General features: G+C 45.9%; 1 long non-coding RNA gene across 1 annotated transcript in view; it reads left to right on the top strand.

The window, feature by feature from the left end:
* Positions 1-22052, top strand: part of LOC135050939 (uncharacterized) — a 119262-nt gene that overhangs the window by 25623 nt on the left and 71587 nt on the right. Inside the window, exon 2 of the long non-coding RNA XR_010241935.1 lies at positions 4872-4944. This is a non-coding gene — a long non-coding RNA (uncharacterized LOC135050939). The remainder of the gene's footprint in view (positions 1-4871; positions 4945-22052) is intronic.

Below are 22052 nucleotides of genomic sequence, written 5' to 3'. Positions count from 1 at the left end.
ACTTTAAGAACTCACACCAATGTAATATCAAACACCTGGTGAGCTTTTGTGCCATTATGAGCATCCTTCCCAATTGGCGTAAAAATGATGAAGAAGAGCGACTAGCGAGGGCAGAAATGAGAAAGATCTATGAATTAAGAACACTGTATCCAAAAGGTCTCAATTTGGATTTTGAGACTAAGTGGTTTCTGTGATCTGCCTCTGGTCCAGCCGATTTAAGGGATAAAAGGGTACTGTTTATTATAGTGTTGGATGTGTAAAAATTGACCATCTAGGAATCTAAGATATTATTGGTTGGTATTACATTCTATTAGCAGGAATATATAAGAGAAGGAAAGATGTTATGGTGTTTTAAAAACCATTAATAGTACATATATATAAAAATAAAGTATGAATGTAAAAAAACGCTGTAACCATGCAATATTTTTAATATTAATATGATTATTGTGTGGAGGAATGAGAATACTGATATTTGCTTTTATTCCCCTATGCAAACTATGTACGGAGGGAGGAGACCAACATTATGCGGCTCAGTGCGGCGAAATTGGACTTCCGCCTTGCGGTTCAACCACCGGAAGTAGGACGAGTCATGTGACGGACGTTTCCGGCCGCTACACGCCGGAGACGGCGGGGAGAGGAGACGTGCGGTCTCCATGGAGACCTACGTATACAACTAGGAAAGAGGCTCTAAGGCGGAAGTATGTAGGATCACATGACGGACGGATCTTACTAAACCATGGATACAAATACTTCGCATATGGGAGGTTTACCCATAATAATTGACAGATCCAAGGATCCATTTTGGACTTTATATTCAACCAATTAAATGAAATTATGAATTTATGCGAAATCTTTTGGGATATTGAAATAGATCGACAGCTTAATGTGGTGATAAATATGAATGTAAGATTCTCCAATGATTTATATATGAACATGTGGGGATTATATGCATTTTTAGGAACAGTGGAACCTGATTGGCTAAGGTAGACATGTGACATAGCCAGATAGGTATAAATGGACTAGGGGGTCACTTCCACTGTATACCCTGAGGAAGGATTTTATCCGAAACGCGTTGGTATTTTAAGGAGGACTCCAGGGCCATATTCTTCCATGGTGGTTGGCAACACTTTGTGGGTAATCTGTTTTTCTCCCCCTTTTTTGAATCTCCCATATTTGGGAACATTTTGCCTAGTCCATCCCCTGGTATCATTGGAAGTGGCCCTGCTATTCTTAATATTGGGTGCCTCTTGTATTTTATTATTTGTTGTTTTTAATTCTTTTAATCCTGCATTGTTGTGGGAGAATTCTTTTTTGGAATAAAAATACTTTTTTCACCACTTGCTGTCATTTGGAGCCATTTCTGTGGAGGTGACGGAAGTCCAGACGTCAACCAGGACTGGAAAAAGATACCTCTCAGTGTATATAGGGCATGCCATAAAGGTAAGCCTGGTACTAATAGACCGTGTGTTAGAAGGCTGTTGGTATATGAAGTGTGAAAGAAACCTTTATGGGAATGCATCTCATTTAGTACAGGTCAGTCACTGAATGATAGTGACCTTGGAAAGTCATCTGTGGAAATATTTGATATCTACTAATGGACATGTCATATATTATGTTCTCTGTTTGAGGAACAGGAATACACACGGATTTGGAACATATTATAGCATCGCTGGGAGATCGCCTCTGTGTTTCTATTGTATGCTATAGGCCGCCTGGTATCAACGTATCTGATGAGGAATTGTTACTAAAGCAAATTGAAAGAGCAGCAGGAGTAGGAGACATAGTAGTGATGGGAGATTTTAACTATCCAGAGATAAACTGGAAAAACGATTTATGTGATACTGCTAGGGGCAATATGTTTTTAAACACACTTAATGATAACTACTTAGTTCAACTAATTGAGGAACCAACTAGGTACAATGCAATCTTAGACCTGGTATTAACAAACAATGGGGATTTAGTATCAGGTATTATAGTAGGGGAACCCATAGGAAACAGTGACCACAATATGGTCACATTCAATATCAGTTTTCATAAACAGCCCTATACTGGCTAAACTAGGACTCTAAACTTTAGCAAAGCGAATTTTGAAAAGATGAAGGCATTTTTCAGGGATATTGAATGGGAAGGTTTGTTTTTAGGAAAAAATACTACAGAGAAATGGGAGGTACTAAAATTCCTGCTAGCTAAAAATACACTCAAATTTTTTCCTACGAGCAGCAAAAAAAGGAATAAAAATCATAAACCGATGTGGCTTAACAAAAAGATAAAGGAACTTATGGGCAAGAAAAGGAGAGCATTTAAAAAATACAAATCTGACGGGGAAGCAGAGTTATTTCAGCACTATAAGGAATGTAACAAAATATGCAAAAAGGAAATAAGAGCGGCTAAAGTAGAAACTGAAAAACTAGTAGCAAAGGAAAGCAAAGCGAATCCCAAAAAATTCTTTAAATACATTAATAGCAAGAGATTAAAGAAGGAGAGTATAGGCCCTTTAAAAGACAAGTTGGGAGTCTTAAGCAAAAATTATAATGACATAGCGGACACACTAAATGAGTTTTTTTCAACAGTATTTACTAGAGAGGACCCAATTCAGGGACTAACACATAATCTCAATAATGAGAATATCCCACTGATAGGTACTTATTTATGCGAGGAAGTAGTCTGTGACCGATTAAAACATTTAAAGATTAATAAGTCACCAGGTCCCGAGGGTATTCACCCAAGGGTTCTAATGGAGCTTCACTCTGTACTTGCAAAACCGCTATTTTTGATCTTTAAGGATTCAGTAATATCAGGTATGGTTCCCAAAGACTGGAGTATAGCGGAAGCAGTGCCTATATTCAAAAAGGGAAATAAAGCTGAACCAGGTAATTATAGACCAGTTAGTCTTACATCTATAGTGGGAAAAGTATTGGAAGGTATTCTAAGAGATAGTATTCAGAAGTTCCTTGAAGTCAATAAGGTAATTAAAAGGAATCAACATGGGTTTATGAAGGACAGATCCTGTCAAACCAATTTACTTGGCTTTTATGAAACAGTAAGCGCAAACCTAGATCAGGGTAAAGAGGTGGATGTAATCTTGGATGCCAAAGCATTCCACACTGTACCCCACATGAGACTTATCTACAAGCTACAAGAATCAGGGCTAGGAAGCACAATATGCACTTGGGTCAAAAACTGGTTAGATAATAGGGAGCAGTGCATTGTGGTTAATGGATCTTTTTCAACTTGAACTGAAGTGCTAAGTGGTGTGCCGCAAGGCTCAGTATTAGGACCGCTATTGTTCAATATTTTCATTAACGACCTAACAGAAGGTCTAGAGAGCATGGTGTCAATTTTTGCAGATGATACCAAATTGTGTAAAGTTATAAATGCGGAGGGGAATGCTGATTTGCTCCAGAACAACTTAATTAAATTAGAAGCTTGGGCAGCGAAATGGAGAATGCGCTTCAATACAGACAAGTGTAAGGTAATGCACTGTGGTAACAAGAACAAAAATAACACCTACCTACTAAATGGGGTAAAATTAGGGGATTCTGTACTGGAAAAGGACTTAGGTGTCCTCATAGATAGCAAACTAAGCAGTAGTACCCAAAGCAGGACTGCAGCAAAGAAGGCTAATAAGATATTAGCATGCATAAAACGGGGAATTGATGCTAGGGACAAGAGTATTATACTCCCGTTATATAAATCACTTGTGAGGCCACACCTTGAATACTGTGCACAATTCTGGGCACCTTACTACAAAAAGGATATCCTGGAGCTAGAAAAGGTTCAAAGGCGGGCGACCAAACTAATTAAGGGTATGGAGACGCTGGAATACGAGGAAAGGCTTGCAAGACTAGTCAGGTTTACACTGGAAAAGAGGAGATTAAGAGTGGACATGATCAACATTTACAAATATATAAGGGGACATTATACAGATCTTGCGCAGGACCTGTTTTTGGTTAGATTAACACAGAGAACTCGTGGACACTCGCTCAGGTTAGAGGAGAGGAGATTCCGCACAATACGGCGTAAAGGCTTTTTTAGGTAAGGACGATACGTGTTTGGAATTCCCTGCCTGAGGAAGTTGTAATGGCAGACTCAGTCAACACCTTTAAGAATGGGTTAGATAAATTCCTAATGGATAAGGATATCCAGGGTTACGGGGCATAATCACGCACTATGGTTATTATAAAAAAAGAGGGGTAAAACGTAACGGCAGTCATCAACTTCAGTCAAAATTTTTCTACAAAATAATCGTGCATAGGAGACCACAAATAGGTTGAACTCGATGGACAATTGTCTTTTTTCAACCTTAGATACTATGTTACTATGTTATTACTAATTTGCAAAACATTTTTCAACAGAAATAAGACCTTTCATGTGTCTGTGTTGATGCTCTGTTGCTTAGTTAGCCAGCCAGCCTTTGGCCTACAGTATGTTGGTGTACAATATTGTGAGCTGTGAGGTGGTCAAAATTGACTGGAAATTAATGTTATTGAGGTTAATAATACTGTAGGAACAAAAAAAAAAACATTATCCAAAACACATGAGGGCCGTTTTGGCAAATCTAAACTAAAACCAACACACAGAGGTCGGTGCACATCTCTAAATATTGTCTGTGGTTGTTGATTGGACTCTTGGGAACCAGATATTTTTATGCATTAATTCCACAAGAATTGAGCTGTTATTAATAAAGGAAGATGTACAAGTGAAGCTATCCATTTTTTATGTATTTCTATAAGAATTTAATATTATTATAGTATTCATTATATTGTGAGTTTTTAATCCATGCCATTTTATTGTGATTGATATATTTGTAATTACATTTCAGTAGCCCAGGCTGATTGGAGCGCTGTTCTTATATTGTTTTTATCCACTAGAGAAAGTTGTCTGGCTCAACGATGAAACTATCAAGTCCAGAAGGGAGTCTGCATTCAGGATTTCAATACAAAGGTACAAGCGGTACCAAGGCAAGCATGTGCAAGACAAAATAAACTGCACAGCACTATATACAAGCTAAGCACCAGTATTAACATTTGATTTTGAGTGATAATTCATGCAAAGCCTTCCAACATTCTATCTTGCTGCATCATCTTTTGCAACTACAAGAGTTTATATCTACCAACCATAATCATGAGATACTAGCGTTTTAGTTTTCCATGTCATCTGCATGAGATAGTATCCACTTCAGGGTGTGACTTTTGACAGAATACTGAAACACAGTCATTTTACAAGCCCTGTGATGGGATCAGTACTTAAAACCGGCAGCCAGCGGGTCGAGTGCTAGCAAAACCCTTGTGTGCTCGCTGCAGGCTCGCTCCGCTCGCCCAAGGATTTAGTTTCCCTCTATGGGTGTCATGGACATTACGTTTTGCAGAGAGAGATAGTACAGCACTAACCAGGATGTCCTGAGGAGGGGAATGGGAAGGGGAAGGGCTCTGGTCCAGATGTAGACACCCCACCATTGCAAATTCCCTGTTTCTGGATACCAATCCAGAGAGGTTAGTGGTGCATAGAATCAATTGAAAGTGCAGAATCGATATTATAATCCTGTTTATATTTGTAAAATCAATAACATACAATAACAAATTATACACAAGGGCCCTCATTCACATGTGCTTGGAGTAACTGTCGCTGCTGCTTACATAGAAGCAGCAGCGATAACACTAATATGGTAATGCAGCAGGGGGCGTCACACCTCCGGCTGCATTACTGATCCCAACTGTGTCCTAGTACAGAGTATCGGGGTACGTTCGTTAGGTCGACACAGCTTAGGTCGACAGTCATTAGGTCGACCACTGAAGGTTGACATGCATTAGGTCGACATGGTCAATAGGTTGACATGGCCATTAGGTTGAAATGTACTAGGTCAGACATCCCTGTAGAGTGAGCAGCATTGCCCTACCCATAACCAGCCTCAGTGTGCAGGGATCCCCCCGTCTAATCCAACTGCATGGTCAGACCTGAAGATGGGTATGATTTAAATGTCTAAACATTTCTGTATATCCCATAGGGACTTGAGAGTGTAGTCTCTAACTATTCCGTGTTTCATTCTCCAGAGTCCTATAAAGGCCATGTAACTTACATTGAGTAGCTAGCTTTTTCATACTTTCTACTTGAATGGACTGTTGTAAAATGTCCCAATAATTATTTCGAAACAAACCTCCAATCTGACTTAAAATTTCTTATTTACAATATTTACGACATAGACTGCAAATTGTCCCTCTAGTTCCCCTGTCCTTTTCCCATTAGACGTAAAATGCTTTTAGACAAAATATACTTGATCATGGGCTGCCAGCCAGAATAACCATTCCACTGCATTGGCAGCCTTCCTCTGTGACTCACTATATCAGCACAGATCTAAAGTCTTTAGATGTTGTGCTATATCCTGGGTCTGTAGATGGTTTTGATACTTAATGAACACATAGGCAGTGGAGGACCAGTGTCCACTATTCATTTTCTATTTTACTCAGGGAGCGGCCACTCGTGCGACGTGTTCTCTACCCCTTTTAACTTAATGTGCTAATTATTAAACATTCCCTGACTTCTGTAATGTGGTAAGGTTATAGCTAGAATACTGATATCAACATAATGTAAGAAATGCTTAATAGCTAGCACAGAAAATATAATTTCCTTCTCAGTGAATACTCATTCTCCAAATGTACTAATCATACATTTATAACCCTGCTTGCAGCACCAGGTTGCAAAGTCACATACTGTAAGTAAATTTTGAAAGAGTTCTCGTAACTGGATGCCAACAGTCAAAATATAGACAGCGAGATCCTGACGGTTAGAATCCTGATAGATCCCAAAGGTAAGTACTGGCCTTGTGGTTAGGGTAAGACACTAGGGGGAGGTTTAGGTTTTGGCTGCAGGGGATAGGAGGATAGGGTTAGGCTGGAGTTAGGGCTTAGACTGTGGGAGGGAACACTGATGTTTATGATGCAGAAAGTGGCGGTTAGGGTTAGGTTTGCTGCCGGAGGAGTGTTAGGGTTAGGATTAGAGGTAGGGTAAAAAGTTTACCGCGATCCATCAGGATTCTAAATGGGACCCCGCTGTCAGTATTATGACTGTTGGCATTCCGACTGCTGGGATTTCGTACCCAACCAAGAGTTCTTATTTGAATATATTGGAATAAGCATATATAATCATTGGAATATGGGAGGGTGAATTGTCTCTAGCAAAAAGGAATTTAAAGTGAAGTCTCTTAAGAGTTTAATTCACTTAGGAACTAGTTAGTCCCAAATTGTAATGTTTCCTCTGGCTCACAGAACATTGTTGAACAGGAAGGCAAAAAAAGGCCATCTCATTAGCGTGTTATAAGAGTGTTGCAGGCGTGTCACTACAAGCGGCTACGTTCTCAGATGCAGTACCGCAGCCACAAAGGCAATGTTTAGCTGGAGTCCAGAAAGAGATACTGTGTCTGCCATAAGCTGGTGCAAGTGTCGATGAGAGCGATGATGCGGCCTAGCATGTGCAATGCTGCTAAAATCTGCTAGTGAGCGAACAACTCGGAATGAGGGCCTAGATGCGCCAAGTGGTTCTTATCTGCTGACAATTTCTATGTTTCTATGTATAGCAGTACATAGTGGGCCTGATTCAGAGGTGGACGCAGTTGCAGCCACTGTTGCAATTTTTTCAGACTTTCGCGGCTACAGGACATGCAAATGCAGAGCCGGTCCTAACCAATATGATGCCCTAGGCAAGATTTTGGCTGGTGCCCCCTAGCACTGCCGCTAAGTCCGCCTCTGACACTGCACCACTTTCCCAGCACCATCACCCCTCACCCATAGCAGTCCTCATTTTGGTGCTCCTACCCCCTATATTTTAAATAGGAACAGTGCGCACATTTGGTGCACAGCTCAAAAAGGGGCGTGTTCTTGCTGGGAAGGGGCATGGCCACCCAATGGTACCACCAATTCAAATTACACCACACAGTAGTGCAACTTTATTCACATTTTATCATGCAATAGTGTTCCTTATTCACGTTACTTTACACAGTAATACCACTTTACCTTATATACGTTATTCCTCACAGTAGTGCCCCTTATTCACATTACATCACGCTGAATTGCTCCTTATTCACATTACGCCACACCATTTTGCTCTTTATTCACATTAGACTCTTCATTCTCACCATCGATATCAGTGATATGAACCACAAAATGCCTTGGTTTAGTTTTGTGCATCTGGATGTCTGATCCCATTATACTTCAAGGTGCATTCCTACCCTCCACACTCGGAAGATGCATCTGCAAACTAGAAGCTTTAGAGATTGGAACCAGGGAAAATTCTGGGAGGCACACTGGAGAAAAGCTTAAGGGGTCTATACACTAAGCCTCGGAGAGTGATAAAGTGGATCGCCGGAAATGGCGATCACATAAATGAAAAGTCCCCCCTTGGCAGTGACAGTACAGTACATTCTGCCTACGCCCTATGTGTGACATACCCCTCTCCTTCGAGTCCCCTCCAGTGCAGCTGCAGTTGAGATTTTTTTAAAAAAAATAAACTTTATTGACATCCAGCCAAAGTGAAAGAGCTCACTTCTGCCTCTCCAGTGAGGAAAAGCAGGTAATGGTAGCTACAGGTGATGAAGCTGGTGCTGGTAAGTGACATCTCACCTTAGTAACACCTGGGGCACTGCCATAAGTATTGTAGCCTGCTATTAGCTCAAGCAGGCTGACGGTAGAGAAAACCCTTTAGTACAAATAAAGAAGCAATATGTACAGAGAATTTCTCTGCCTTTTTGGTTTGATCCCCTTAATCTCCCCTTAGTACATGGACCTCTTATGCGCACTACACACTGGGCGATAACACTGCAAGATATGAACGATCTCGTTCAATAATGAACGAGATAACGTTCATATCTGTCAGTGTGGAGGCACCAGCGATGAACGATGCACGGCCCCGCGCTCGTTCATCGCTGATGCCCCGTCGGCTGTGCATGCAGGCCAATATGGACGAGATCGTCCATATTTGCTTGCACGTCTACGGAGCCGGATGACGGGGGGAGTGAAGAAACTTCACTCCCTCCGTCACTGCCCCATCCCCCCTCGCCGCTGGGTCGCCTGTCTGCCGTATCGGCGGTCGGGCAGCTCGGCGGCACATCGCCGAGTCTGTAGGGCCCAATAGACACTTGGACAATTTAACCATTGTAATTTACAGAAAAGTTAGTCTACTGAGAGAAGAATCAACAGACTATAAAACTTTGCATCAAATGTCATCATATGAGTGTAAATTTAACATCTGAACCAATCATGCAATGCCACAGTGTTTAGAGATTTGAAGATCTAGTATATTTCATTGCAGCTTTAAAACTAAGAAAGATACTGTATAGTAACATTCTCCTGCTACATTTTGGGGGTCATTCCGACCTGATCGATCGCTGCAGTTTGTCGCAGCGCAGCGATCGGGTCGGAACTGCGCATGCGCCAGTGCCGCAGTGCGCCGGCGCATGGCAGCTTTCGTTACCTAGCGATCGCCTCTGAGACAGAGGTGGTCGCTAGGCGGGAGGGGGCAGAACGGCGATGTTAAGCCGCCGTTTAGGAGGAGAGGTCTGGCTAACGCAGGTGTGGTCGGATCGAAGGCAAAAGGTCCACAAATAATAATGTGGACATTCATAATTTCAGCAGTTGTGATGTTGACATTGTCAGAATGTCGACATTATGGTTATGCTTTAATGGGGGGATAGGGTTAGGCACTAGAGTAGGGGTGGGCAAAATACGGCCCGCGGGCCGGATGCGGCCCGCAAACCGATCCTGTCCGGCCCACTGCCTCCCACCAGCGAGCAATGACAAGCGGCCCGAACGGCTGAGCTGCTTGTCATTGCTCTGAGCTGCAGTACCTCCAAGCTGCCGGCGGCGCCTCTCTCCCCTGCTGCTGCGTTGTAGCAGCCTCCTCCTCCTCCAGAGTCCCCAGTGACAACGGCTGGGTTCAGCCGAAAAGGGGCGGAGCTACGTGCAGAGGAGGGGCGGGGCTACACGGGACCTCAGGGGGCGGAGCTACACGGGACAAGAGCCAGACTTGTACAGAATAGATCCATCCTTCCTGCCTCCAGCCAGCCAGATCAGTAAAGTTAATGGGAAAAATGAGTGAGAGAAAGAAAGGGGTGTGTGTGTGTGTGTGTGATAGTGTGCGTATATTTGTGTGTGCGGGCAGTGGCGTCAGTCTGTTTTTAGGTTTGGGGGAGAGATCTTTAGCTCTCGCTGTACCAACCCCTCCCGTGTTCTGTCACCGTCACCCCCGTGTTCTGTCACGTATAAACCCCCCCCCGTGTTCTGTCACCGTGTCACACACCCCCCGTGTTCTGTCACCGTGTCACACCCCCCATGTTCTGTCACCGTGGCACCCCCACCGTGTTCTGTCACCGTGTCACCCGCCCCCGTGTTCTGTCACCGTGTCACCCGACCCCGTGTTCTGTCACCGTGTCACCCCCACCGTGTTCTGTCACCGTGTCACACACCCCGTGTTCTGTGACCATGTCACCCCCACCGTGTTCTGTCACCGTGTCACACCCTCCATGTTCTGTCACTGTCACCCCCCCGTGTTCTGTCACTGTGTCACACCCCGCGTGTTCTGTCACCGTGTCACCCCCACCGTGTTCTGTCACCGTGTCACACCCACCGTGTTCTGTCACCGTGTCACCCCCATCGTGTTCTGTCACCGTGTCACACACCCCGTGTTCTGTCACCGTGTCACCCCCACCGTGTTCTGTCACCGTGTCACACACCCCGTGTTCTGTCACTGTCACCCCCCCTCCCTGTGTTCTGTCACTGTGTCATACCTTTCCCCAGGGGCCATAAGACACTGGATAATTTGCTTGCTGCACAATAATTATCCTAAATAAAATGTTAATGTGTAAAAGGGGTCTCTACCTGCTGTAATGTGTAAAAGGGGCTCTACCTTCCATACTGTGTAAAAGGGGCTCTATCTGGTGTAATGTGTGTAAGTGGCGCTGTGTGGCGCAATTTGAATAATGGAGACTATTGTGCAGCCTAATATGAATCTGTATTATTTTTTGCCCACACCCCTTCCACATGAAGCACGTCCCTATATTTTTGGCAAGTGGGGGGAGCTGCTATTTTGTATGTGGCCCTCGGATACTGACAGGAAATGTCAAGTGGCCCCTCAGCTGAAATAATTGCCCACCCCTGCACTAGAGGGAGGGTTTGGGTTAAGGTTTAGGATTAGCATTATGTAGAGCTGAAAGATACTCACCAGACCGCTGCAACATTGGAGATCTGACCTGGAAATGGCGATCACATGACCGTCGGGACACGGAAAATGCAGCTGGAGGCGCTGCATGCCATCTAGAGCAGGTAATTCACTACTGGGCCAACTGGAATGATATGTCAACATTCAAATATGTCAACATTTCACCACGGTCTGCTTACCATGTTCTTATTTGCTGTTCAGTATAGAAATTATAGTAATTATAAACACTTTCTTATAAAGATACTTACTCACAGAACCCAAAATCTTTGAAGATACAACTGTTAGATCGCTAAGTAATGCTATAAATTGTGATTAATTGCCAAGCAGGGTGTGACAATGTATCGCGTGGACATCTGTTCACAGAGCCTATGCGCAATTGTCATACAAAGGTGTTATTAATTACTGAAACAGTAGGCACACAACCATACTGCATGGAGGTCTGGAGCCTGTGCAATTGGAAATATTAATAAATTGCCAAAGCAGTGACCGTTTTCGCAGACAGCTGCCTATGCGCAATTAGTATAAAAGGTGTGTTGGAAGGCCCACAACTCCCCTAGTTTTATCGCAGAATTATTTATGGGTGGAGGCAGTGATATAAACTGGGTCGGTGAACCTTCAGCGCTTGTGGGTCCCTAGATTGTGAGGGTCCTCTTCCCTCCAGTATACATTCAGGATCCCGGCAGCCGTTATACCGATACCGGAATCCCAACAGCTGTCAGAACACTGACAATGGAATCCCAAAAGGATCAGGATCCTGATGACGGAATCCTGACAGTCAGGATCCTGGAGGTAAGTATTAACGGCCGCCTTAGGTTTAGGCTGCAGGAGGGGGAGGGGGGGTTAGGTTTATGCACACTCCAGGAGGGGTTAGGGTTAGGCTGGGGGGTAGGGGAGGTTAGTGTTAGGCTGTAGAGAGGGGGCGGGGGGGGGGGGGGAGTTAGGGTTAGGCGCCACTGGGGGAGTGTTAGGTTTAGGCACTAAGGGTGAGGGTTAGGTTTAGACTGCGGGAATGGAAGGGATAGGTTTAAGCACCTCCGGTGGGAGGTAAGGGTTAGGCACCAATAGGGGAGGTTAGTGTTAGTCTGCGGAGAGGGATGGTTAAGGGGTAGGGGAGGGAGGTTACGTTACCTAACGCACCCCTGTCAGCATTGCTGCAATCAGGATGCCAGCGTCGAGATACTGACCGCCGGCATCCCGACTGCCGGCTTTTCATACTGAATCCATTCCCATAACCCTCTTCTCTCCTACATAGTGAATGTCTATACTTGCATTAGTGTTTAACTCTTCCAGTGGTTGCCTGCCCCTAGTAGTATGGGGTGTAGTATGGTATGCCGGCGGTCGGGCTCCCGGCGACCAGCATACCGGCGCCAGGAGCCGGACCGCCGGCATACCAACAGTGTGGCGAGCGCAAATGAGCCCCTTGCGGGCTCGCTGTGCGCGCCACAATATTTTATTCTCCCTCCAGGGTGGTCGTGGGGCGTGGCCAATAAAAATGTGGGGGTGATACACATATGGGGGAGGGGCAGATACACATATGACCCCAATAGTGCCAGATACACGTTGCCCCACAGTGCCAGATATACATTGCCCCACAGTGCCAGATATACATTGCCCCCCAGTGCCATATACACATTGCCTCACTGTGCCAGATACACAAATGCCCCCAGAGTGCGAGATATACATTGCCTCACAGTGCCAGATACACATTGCGAGACAGTGCCAGATACACATTGCCCCACAGTGCCAGATGCACAAATGCCCCCAGAGTGCCAGATATACATTGCCTCACAGTGCCAGATACACAAATGCCCCGATGTGTCAGATATACATTGCCCCCAGTGCCAGATACACAAATGCCCCCACAGTGCCAAATATGCCCCCAGTGCCAGATACAGAAATGCCCCCAGTGCCAGATACACATGTCCCCCCAGTGCCAGATATGACCTCAGTGTCAGATATGCCCCAGTGCCAGATACACATGTCCCCCCAGTGCCAGATATGACCTCAGTGTCATATATGCCCCCAGTGCCAGATACACATGTCCCCACAGTGCCAGATATAGCCACAGTGCCAGATACACATGTCCCCCCAGTGCCAGATATGCCCTCAGTGTCAGATATGCCCCAAGTGCCAGATACACATGTCCCCCAGTGCCAGATATGCCCTCAGTGTCAGATATGCCCCCAGTGCCAGATACACATGTCCCTTGCAGTGCCAGATATGCCCACAGTGCAAAATACACATGTCCCCCCAGTTCCAGATATGCCCCCAGTGTCAGATACACATGTCCCCCCAGTGCCAGATATGCCCCCATTGCCAGATATGCCTCCAGTACCAGATACACATGTCCCCCCAGTGCCAGATATGCCCCAGTGCCAGATATGCCTCCAGTGCCAGATAACATGTCCCCCCAGTGCCAGATATGCCCTCAGTGCCAGGTACACATGTCCCCCCCCCCTTTCCCTGCTGTTCACTGCTGCTGTTGTCCTGTGTGTGTGTGTGAGGGGAGGAGAGTGCAGCATGCACCTCTCTTGCCCCTCAGTCTCCGGGGGCGATGCGGGTATCTTCCTTCAATTCAGCGCCGATCCGTGAGCCAATCAAAGCTTGCGGTTTGGCAGCCTTGGCTGCAGGTCCACAAAATCTGATTGGCTGACAGGCCGGCGCTGAATTGAAGAAAGACACTGAGGGGCAGGAGATGCGAACGCTGTGCTCTCCTCCTCTCGCAGCAGCGGCAGTGAGCAGCGGAGGGAGGGAGGGAACGGCGGCCCGGCGGCGGTTGGTACGGCGTACCCACGGCTAAATTCTTAAAGGGTACGCCGTACCCACCCGTACCCGCCCACTTGCACTGTTGTGCATACTCCCGATACCCGCGGTATCCAATTAAAGAAAATTGATTGCAGGTTTTCTGTGGGCAAAATCCTTGCAGGTGTCAGATTTCTGGTAAACACGCACCTAATTGGATATTTTCCTATTTACGCAATTTCTTTTTCTTTTGGTTGTTGACTGTGCAAAAATAAGTCTAACACACACACACAAACACGCACACACATCATATTGTTTTCATGTTTATGAAGGCTGCTATGAAGATATACTGTAACTTCAATAGGTCTGCGGTCACAGGTGGTGTATTCAGACATACACTCATTGGGGGTCATTCTGAGTTGTTCGCTCGCTAGCAGATTTTAGCAGTATTGCACACGCTAGGCCGCCGCCCTCTGGGAGTGTATCTTAGCTTAGCAGAATAGCGAACGAAAGATTAGCAGAATTGCGAATAGAAATTTCTTAGCAGTTTCTGAGTAGCTCCAGACCTACTCACAGATTGCGATCAGCTCAGGCCGTTTCATTCCTGGTTTGACGTCACACACACGCCCAGCGTTCGGCCAGCCACTCCCCCATTTCTCCAGACACTCCCGCGTTTTTCCCTAACACGCCTGCGTTTTTCCGCACAATCCCAGAAAATCTGCCAGTTTCCGCCCAGAAACACCCACTTCCTGTCAATCACACTCCGATCACTTCAACGATTAAATTTCTTCGTTCGGACGTGAGTAAATTTACTAAGTTTTGTGCTAAAATACTTGCCACATGCACACTGTGAACCATGCGCATGAGCATTTTTGCCTTAATCGCTCCGTTGCGAAAATCGGCAACGAGCGAACAACTCGGAATGACCCCCATTGTCAGTAATTAGAGATGTGCAGCGGGCACTTTTCGAGTTTTGTGTTTTGGTATTGGTTCTGGTTCCATGCTCTTATTTTGGATCTGGATTGGTTTTGCCAAAACCACCCTTTCGTGTTTTGGTTTTGGATTTGGATGATTTTTAAAAAAAACATAAAAATAGCTAAAATCACAGAATTTGGGGGTGATTTTGATCCTACGGTATTATTAACCTCAATAACATGCATTTCCATTCTATTCTGAACACCTCACAATATTGTTTTTAGGTTAAAAGGTTGCACCGAGGTGGCTGTATGACTAAGCTAAGCAACACAAGTGTGCGGCACAAACACCTGGCCCATCTAGGAGTGGCACTGCAGTGGCAGACAGGATGGCACTTAAAAAAAACAGTCCCCAAACAGCACATCATGCAAAGAAGTAAAAGAGGTGCAATGAGGTAGCTGTATGACTAAGCTAAGCGACACAAGTGTGCGGCACAAACACCTGGCCCATCTAGGGTTGGCACTGCAGTCCCACTGCACTAATGGCGGATACTGGACGCACGTCTAACACCAACATAGCTGTCAAGGCCTCAGTTATAATAATAATAATAATAATAATAATAATAATTTCTCTATCGTCCTAAGTGGATGCTGGGGTTCCTGAAAGGACCATGGGGAATAGCGGCTCCGCAGGAGACAGGGCACAAAAAAGTAAAGCTTTACTAGGTCAGGTGGTGTGCACTGGCTCCTCCCCCTATGACCCTCCTCCAGACTCCAGTTAGATTTTGTGCCCGAACGAGAAGGGTGCAATCTAGGTGGCTCTCCTAAAGAGCTGCTTAGAGAAAGTTTAGTTTAGGTTTTTTTCTTTACAGTGAGTCCTGCTGGCAACAGGATCACTGCAACGTGGGACTTAGGGGGAAAGTAGTAAACTCACCTGCATGCAGAGTGGATTTGCTGCTTGGCTACTGGACACCATTAGCTCCAGAGGGATCGAACACAGGCCCAGCCGTGGAGTCCGGTCCCGGAGCCGCGCCGCCGACCCCCTTGCAGATGCTGAAGCGTGAAGAGGTCCGGAAACCGGCGGCTGAAGACTCCTCAGTCTTCATAAGGTAGCGCACAGCACTGCAGCTGTGCGCCATTTTCCTCTCAGCACACTTCACTGGGCAGTCACTGAGGGTGCAGAGCGCTGGGGGGGGGCGCTCTGAGAGGCAAATATAAACCTTATACAAGGCTAAAAATACCTCACATATAGCCCATAGGGGCTATATGGAGATATTTAACCCCTGCCTGACTGGAAAAATAGCGGGAGAAGAACCCGCCGAAAAAGGGGCGGGGCCTATCTCCTCAGCACACGGCGCCATTTTCTGTCACAGCTCCGCTGGTCAGAACGGCTCCCAGGTCTCTCCCCTGCACTGCACTACAGAAACAGGGTAAAACAGAGAGGGGGGGCACATTAATGGCTATATATATATATATTAAAGCAGCTATAAGGGAGCACTTAATATAAGGATATCCCTTGTATATATAGCGCTTTGTGGTGTGTGCTGGCAGACTCTCCCTCTGTCTCCCCAAAAGGGCTAGTGGGTCCTGTCTTCATTAGAGCATTCCCTGTGAGTTTGCGGTGTGTGTCGGTACGTGGTGTCGACATGTATGAGGACGATATTGGTGTGGAGGCGGAGCAATTGCCAAATATGCAGATGTCACCCCCCAGGGGGTCGACACCAGAATGGATGCCTTTATTTGTGGAATTACGTGATGGTTTATCTTCCCTTAAACAGTCAGTTGAGGACATGAGGCGGCCGGACAATCAATTAATGCCTGTCCAGGCGCCTCAAACACCGTCAGGGGCTGTAAAACGCCCTTTGCCTCAGTCGGTCGACACAGACCCAGACACGGGCACTGATTCCAGTGACGACGGTAGAAATTCAAACGTATTTTCCAGTAGGGCCACACGTTATATGATTTTGGCAATGAAGGAGACGTTACATTTAGCTGATACTACAGATACCGTAAAACAGGGTATTATGTATGGTGTGAAAAAACTACAAACAGTTTTTCCTGAATCAGAAGAATTAAATGACGTGTGTGATGAAGCGTGGGTTGCTCCTGATAAAAAGTTGATAATTTCAAAAAAGTTATTGGCATTATACCCTTTCCCGCCAGAGGTTAGGGCGCGCTGGGAAACACCCCCTAAGGTGGACAAGGCGCTCACACGCTTATCCAAACAAGTGGCGTTACCCTCTCCTGAGACGGCCGCACTTAAGGATCCATCAGATAGAAAGATGGAAGTTATTCAAAAGAATATATACACACATGCAGGTGTTATACTACGACCAGCTATAGCAACTGCCTGGATGTGCAGTGCTGGAGTAGTTTGGTCAGAATCCCTGATTGAAAATATTGATACCCTAGATAGGGACAATGTTTTACTGTCGTTAGAACAAATAAAGGATGCATTTATCTATATGCGTGATGCACAGAGGGATATTTGCACACTGGCATCTCGGGTGAGTGCTATGTCCATTTCAGCCAGAAGAGCCTTATGGACACGACAGTGGACAGGCGATGCGGATTCAAAACGTCACATGGAGGTTTTGCCGTATAAAGGGGAGGAGTTATTTGGAGTTGGTCTATCAGACTTGGTGGCCACGGCTACTGCCGGGAAATCCACTTTTTTACCTCAAGTCACTCCCCAACAGAGAAAGGCACCGACCTTTCAACCGCAGCCTTTTCGCTCCTACAAAAATAAGAGAGCAAAGGGCTTGTCGTACCTGCCACGAGGCAGAGGAAGAGGGAAGAGACACCAACAGGCAGCTCCTTCCCAGGAACAGAAGCCCTCCCCGGCTCCTGCAAAAACCTCAGCATGACGCTGGGGCCTCTCAAGCGGACTCGGGGACAGTGGGGGGCCGTCTCAAAAATTACAGCGCGCAGTGGGCTCACTCGCAGGTAGACCCCTGGATCCTGCAGATAATATCTCAGGGGTACAGGTCGGAATTAGAGACGGATCCTCCTCATCGTTTCCTGAAGTCTGCCTTACCAACCGTCTCTTCCGAAAGGGAGAGGGTGTTGGAAGCCATTCACAAGCTGTACGCTCAGCAGGTGATAGTCAAAGTACCCCTATTACAACAAGGAAAGGGGTATTATTCCACTCTATTTGTGGTACCGAAGCCGGATGGCTCGGTAAGGCCTATTCTAAATCTGAAGTCCTTGAACCTCTACATAAAAAAGTTCAAGTTCAAGATGGAGTCACTCAGAGCAGTGATAGCGAACCTGGAAGAAGGGGACTTTATGGTATCCTTGGACATCAAGGATGCGTATCTACACGTTCCGATTTACCCCGCACACCAGGGGTACCTCAGGTTCATTGTTCAAAACTGTCACTATCAGTTTCAGACGCTGCCGTTCGGATTGTCCACGGCGCCTCGGGTCTTTACCAAGGTAATGGCCGAGATGATGATTCTTCTTCGAAGAAAAGGCGTATTAGTTATCCCATACTTGGACGATCTCCTAATAAGGGCAAGGTCCAGAGAACAGCTGGAGACAGCTTTAGCACTATCTCAAGAGGTGCTAAGACAACACGGGTGGATTCTGAATATTCCAAAATCCCATTTAATCCCGACAACTCGTCTGCTGTTCCTAGGAATGATTCTGGACACGGTTCAGAAAAAGGTTTTCCTTCCAGAGGAAAAAGCCAAGGAGTTATCCGATCTGGTCAGGAACCTCCTAAAACCAGGAAAAGTGTCAGTACATCAATGCACAAGAGTCCTGGGAAAAATGGTGGCTTCTTACGAAGCAATTCCATTCGGCAGATTCCATGCAAGAATATTCCAAAGGGATCTGTTGGATTCAGGATTGGATCCTGGTGACCACGGACGCCAGCCTGAGAGGCTGGGGAGCAGTCACACAAGGAAGAAACTTCCAGGGAGTATGGACGAGTCTGGAAAAGTCTCTTCACATAAACATTCTGGAACTAAGAGCAATCTACAATGCTCTAAGCCAGGCGGAACTTCTCCTGCAAGGAAAGCCGGTGTTGATTCAGTCGGACAACATCACGGCGGTCGCCCATGTAAACAGGCAGGGCGGCACAAGAAGCAGGAGTGCAATGGCAGAAGCTGCCAAGATTCTTCGCTGGGCGGAGAATCACGTGATAGCACTGTCAGCAGTGTTCATCCCGGGCGTGGACAACTGGGAAGCAGACTTCCTCAGCAGACACGATCTTCATCCGGGAGAGTGGGGTCTACATCCAGAAGTCTTCAACATGTTAATAGACCGTTGGGAAAGACCAATTGTAGACATGATGGCGTCTCACCTCAACAAGAAACTGGACAAATATTGCGCCAGGTCAAGAGATCCACAGGCAATAGCTGTGGACGCACTGGTAACTCCTTGGGTGTACCAGTCAGTGTATGTGTTTCCTCCTCTGCCGCTCATACCAAAGGTATTGAAGATCATACGGCAAAGAAGAGTAAGAACAATACTAGTGGTTCCGGATTGGCCGAGAAGGACTTGGTATCCGGAACTTCAAGAGATGCTCACGGACGAACCGTGGCCTCTACCTCTGAGAAGGGACCTGCTACAGCAGGGTCCCTGTCTTTTTCAAGACTTACCGCGGCTGCGTTTGACGGCATGGCGGTTGAACGCCAGATCCTAAAAGGGAAAGGCATTCCAGAAGAAGTCATTCCTACCTTGATTAAGGCACGGAAGGAAGTCACCGTGAAACATTATCACCGCATTTGGCGAAAATATGTAGCGTGGTGCGAGGATCGGAGGGTTCCGACGGAGGAATTCCAACTGGGTCGTTTCCTACATTTCCTGCAATCAGGATTATCTATGGGTCTCAAATTGGGATCCATTAAGGTTCAAATTTCGGCCCTGTCAATATTCTTCCAAAAAGAATTGGCCTCTGTCCCTGAGGTCCAGACTTTTGTCAAGGGAGTACTGCATATACAGCCTCCTGTGGTGCCTCCGGTGGCACCGTGGGATCTAAATGTAGTTTTAGATTTCCTCAAATCCCATTGGTTTGAACCATTGAAAAAGGTGGATTTGAAATATCTCACATTGAAAGTGACTATGTTACTAGCCCTGGCCTCTGCCAGGAGAGTATCTGAATTGGCGGCTTTATCTTATAAAAGTCCTTATCTAATCTTCCATTCGGATAGGGCAGAACTGCGGACTCGTCCGCATTTTCTCCCTAAAGTGGTATCAGCATTTCATCTGAACCAACCTATTGTGGTGCCTGCGGCCACTAGCGACTTGGAGGACTCCAAGTTGTTGGACGTTGTCAGAGCCTTAAAAATATACATTGCAAGGACGGCTGGAGTCAGAAAATCTGACTCGCTGTTTATATTGTATGCACCCAACAAGTTGGGCGCACCTGCTTCTAAGCAGTCGATTGCTCGTTGGATTTGTAACACAATTCAACTTGCACATTCTGTGGCAGGCCTGCCACAGCCTAAAACTGTAAAAGCCCACTCCACAAGGAAGGTGGGCTCATCTTGGGCGGCTGCCCGAGGGGTCTCGGCATTACAACTCTGCCGAGCAGCTACGTGGTCGGGGGAGAACACGTTTGTAAAATTTTACAAATTTGATACCCTGGCAAAGGAGGACCTGGAGTTCTCTCATTCGGTGCTGCAGAGTCATCCGCACTCTCCCGCCCGTTTGGGAGCTTTGGTATAATCCCCATGGTCCTTTCAGGAACCCCAGCATCCACTTAGGACGATAGAGAAAATAAGAATTTACTTACCGATAATTCTATTTCTCGGAGTCCGTAGTGGATGCTGGGCGCCCATCCCAAGTGCGGATTATCTGCAATACTTGTACATAGTTATTGTTAACTAATTCGGGTTATTGTTAAGGAGCCATCTTTAAGAGGCCCTTTCTGTTGTCATACTGTTAACTGGGTTTAGATCACAAGTTGTACGGTGTGATTGGTGTGGCTGGTATGAGTCTTACCCGGGATTCAAAATGCCTCCCTTATTGTGTATGCTCGTCCGGGCACAGTACCTAACTGGAGTCTGGAGGAGGGTCATAGGGGGAGGAGCCAGTGCACACCACCTGACCTAGTAAAGCTTTACTTTTTTGTGCCCTGTCTCCTGCGGAGCCGCTATTCCCCATGGTCCTTTCAGGAACCCCAGCATCCACTACGGACTCCGAGAAATAGAATTATCGGTAAGTAAATTCTTATTTTTATTTATATAGCACTCTTTCTCCAACAGTACTCAAGGTTATCCGCTTTGCAACAGGATGACTGCTGTCATATTTCATCTTCCTCGCAAAGGACTGTTGGACAGTCATTTGCTTAGTTGAAGTAGTACAAGTGGTCTTCCGACTTCCCCTCTGGGATGATAATCGACTCCCAGCAGCAACAATAGCAGCAGCAGCAGCAGCAGCAGTAGGAGGAAGTCATTCTTGATCTTTCCCTATTTTATCCTCCAAATTTTTGTTCTCCATTCTTTTTCTGGAGTTATATAACAAAATGCAGCAAAGGAGAGCGTACCTATACACCACACAGGGCAAACCCTGTAAAAATAATTTGGATTAAATATTAATAACCCCTTTATTTTGAGTAAATAATATACAGCACAGAACAGCACCACTGAACTTATTTGGCAGCACCACTGGACTAGACTTATACGGCAGTACCACTGGACTGGATTTACACGCCAGTACCACTGGATTTATATGGCAGTACCACTTGACATATACGGCAGTATCACTGGACTTATACAGCAGTATCACTGGACTGGATTTATACACCAGTACCACTGGATTTATACGGCAGTACCACAGGACATATACGGCAGTATCACTGGAATTATATGGCAGTACCACTGGACATATACGGCAGTATCACTGGACTGGATTTATACGGCAGTACCACTGGACATATACAGCAGTATCACTGGATTTATACGGCATTATCACTGGATTTATACGGCAGTATCACTTGACTGGATTTATACGCCAGTGCCACTGGATTTATACGACAGTACCACTGGACGTATATGGCAGTATCACTGGAATTACATGGCAGTACCACTGAACATATACGGCAGTATCACTGGACTGGATTTATAAAGCAGTACCACTGGACATATACGGCAGTATCACTGGATTTATACAGCAGTATCACTGGACTGGATTTATATGGCAGTACCACTGGACATATACGACAGTACCACTGGACTTATA

The sequence above is a fragment of the Pseudophryne corroboree genome, chromosome 2, assembly GCF_028390025.1.
Source record: "Pseudophryne corroboree isolate aPseCor3 chromosome 2, aPseCor3.hap2, whole genome shotgun sequence".
In the NCBI taxonomy this organism is placed as follows: Eukaryota; Metazoa; Chordata; class Amphibia; order Anura; family Myobatrachidae; genus Pseudophryne; species Pseudophryne corroboree.
This window is presented reverse-complemented; position numbering and strand designations above follow the sequence as displayed.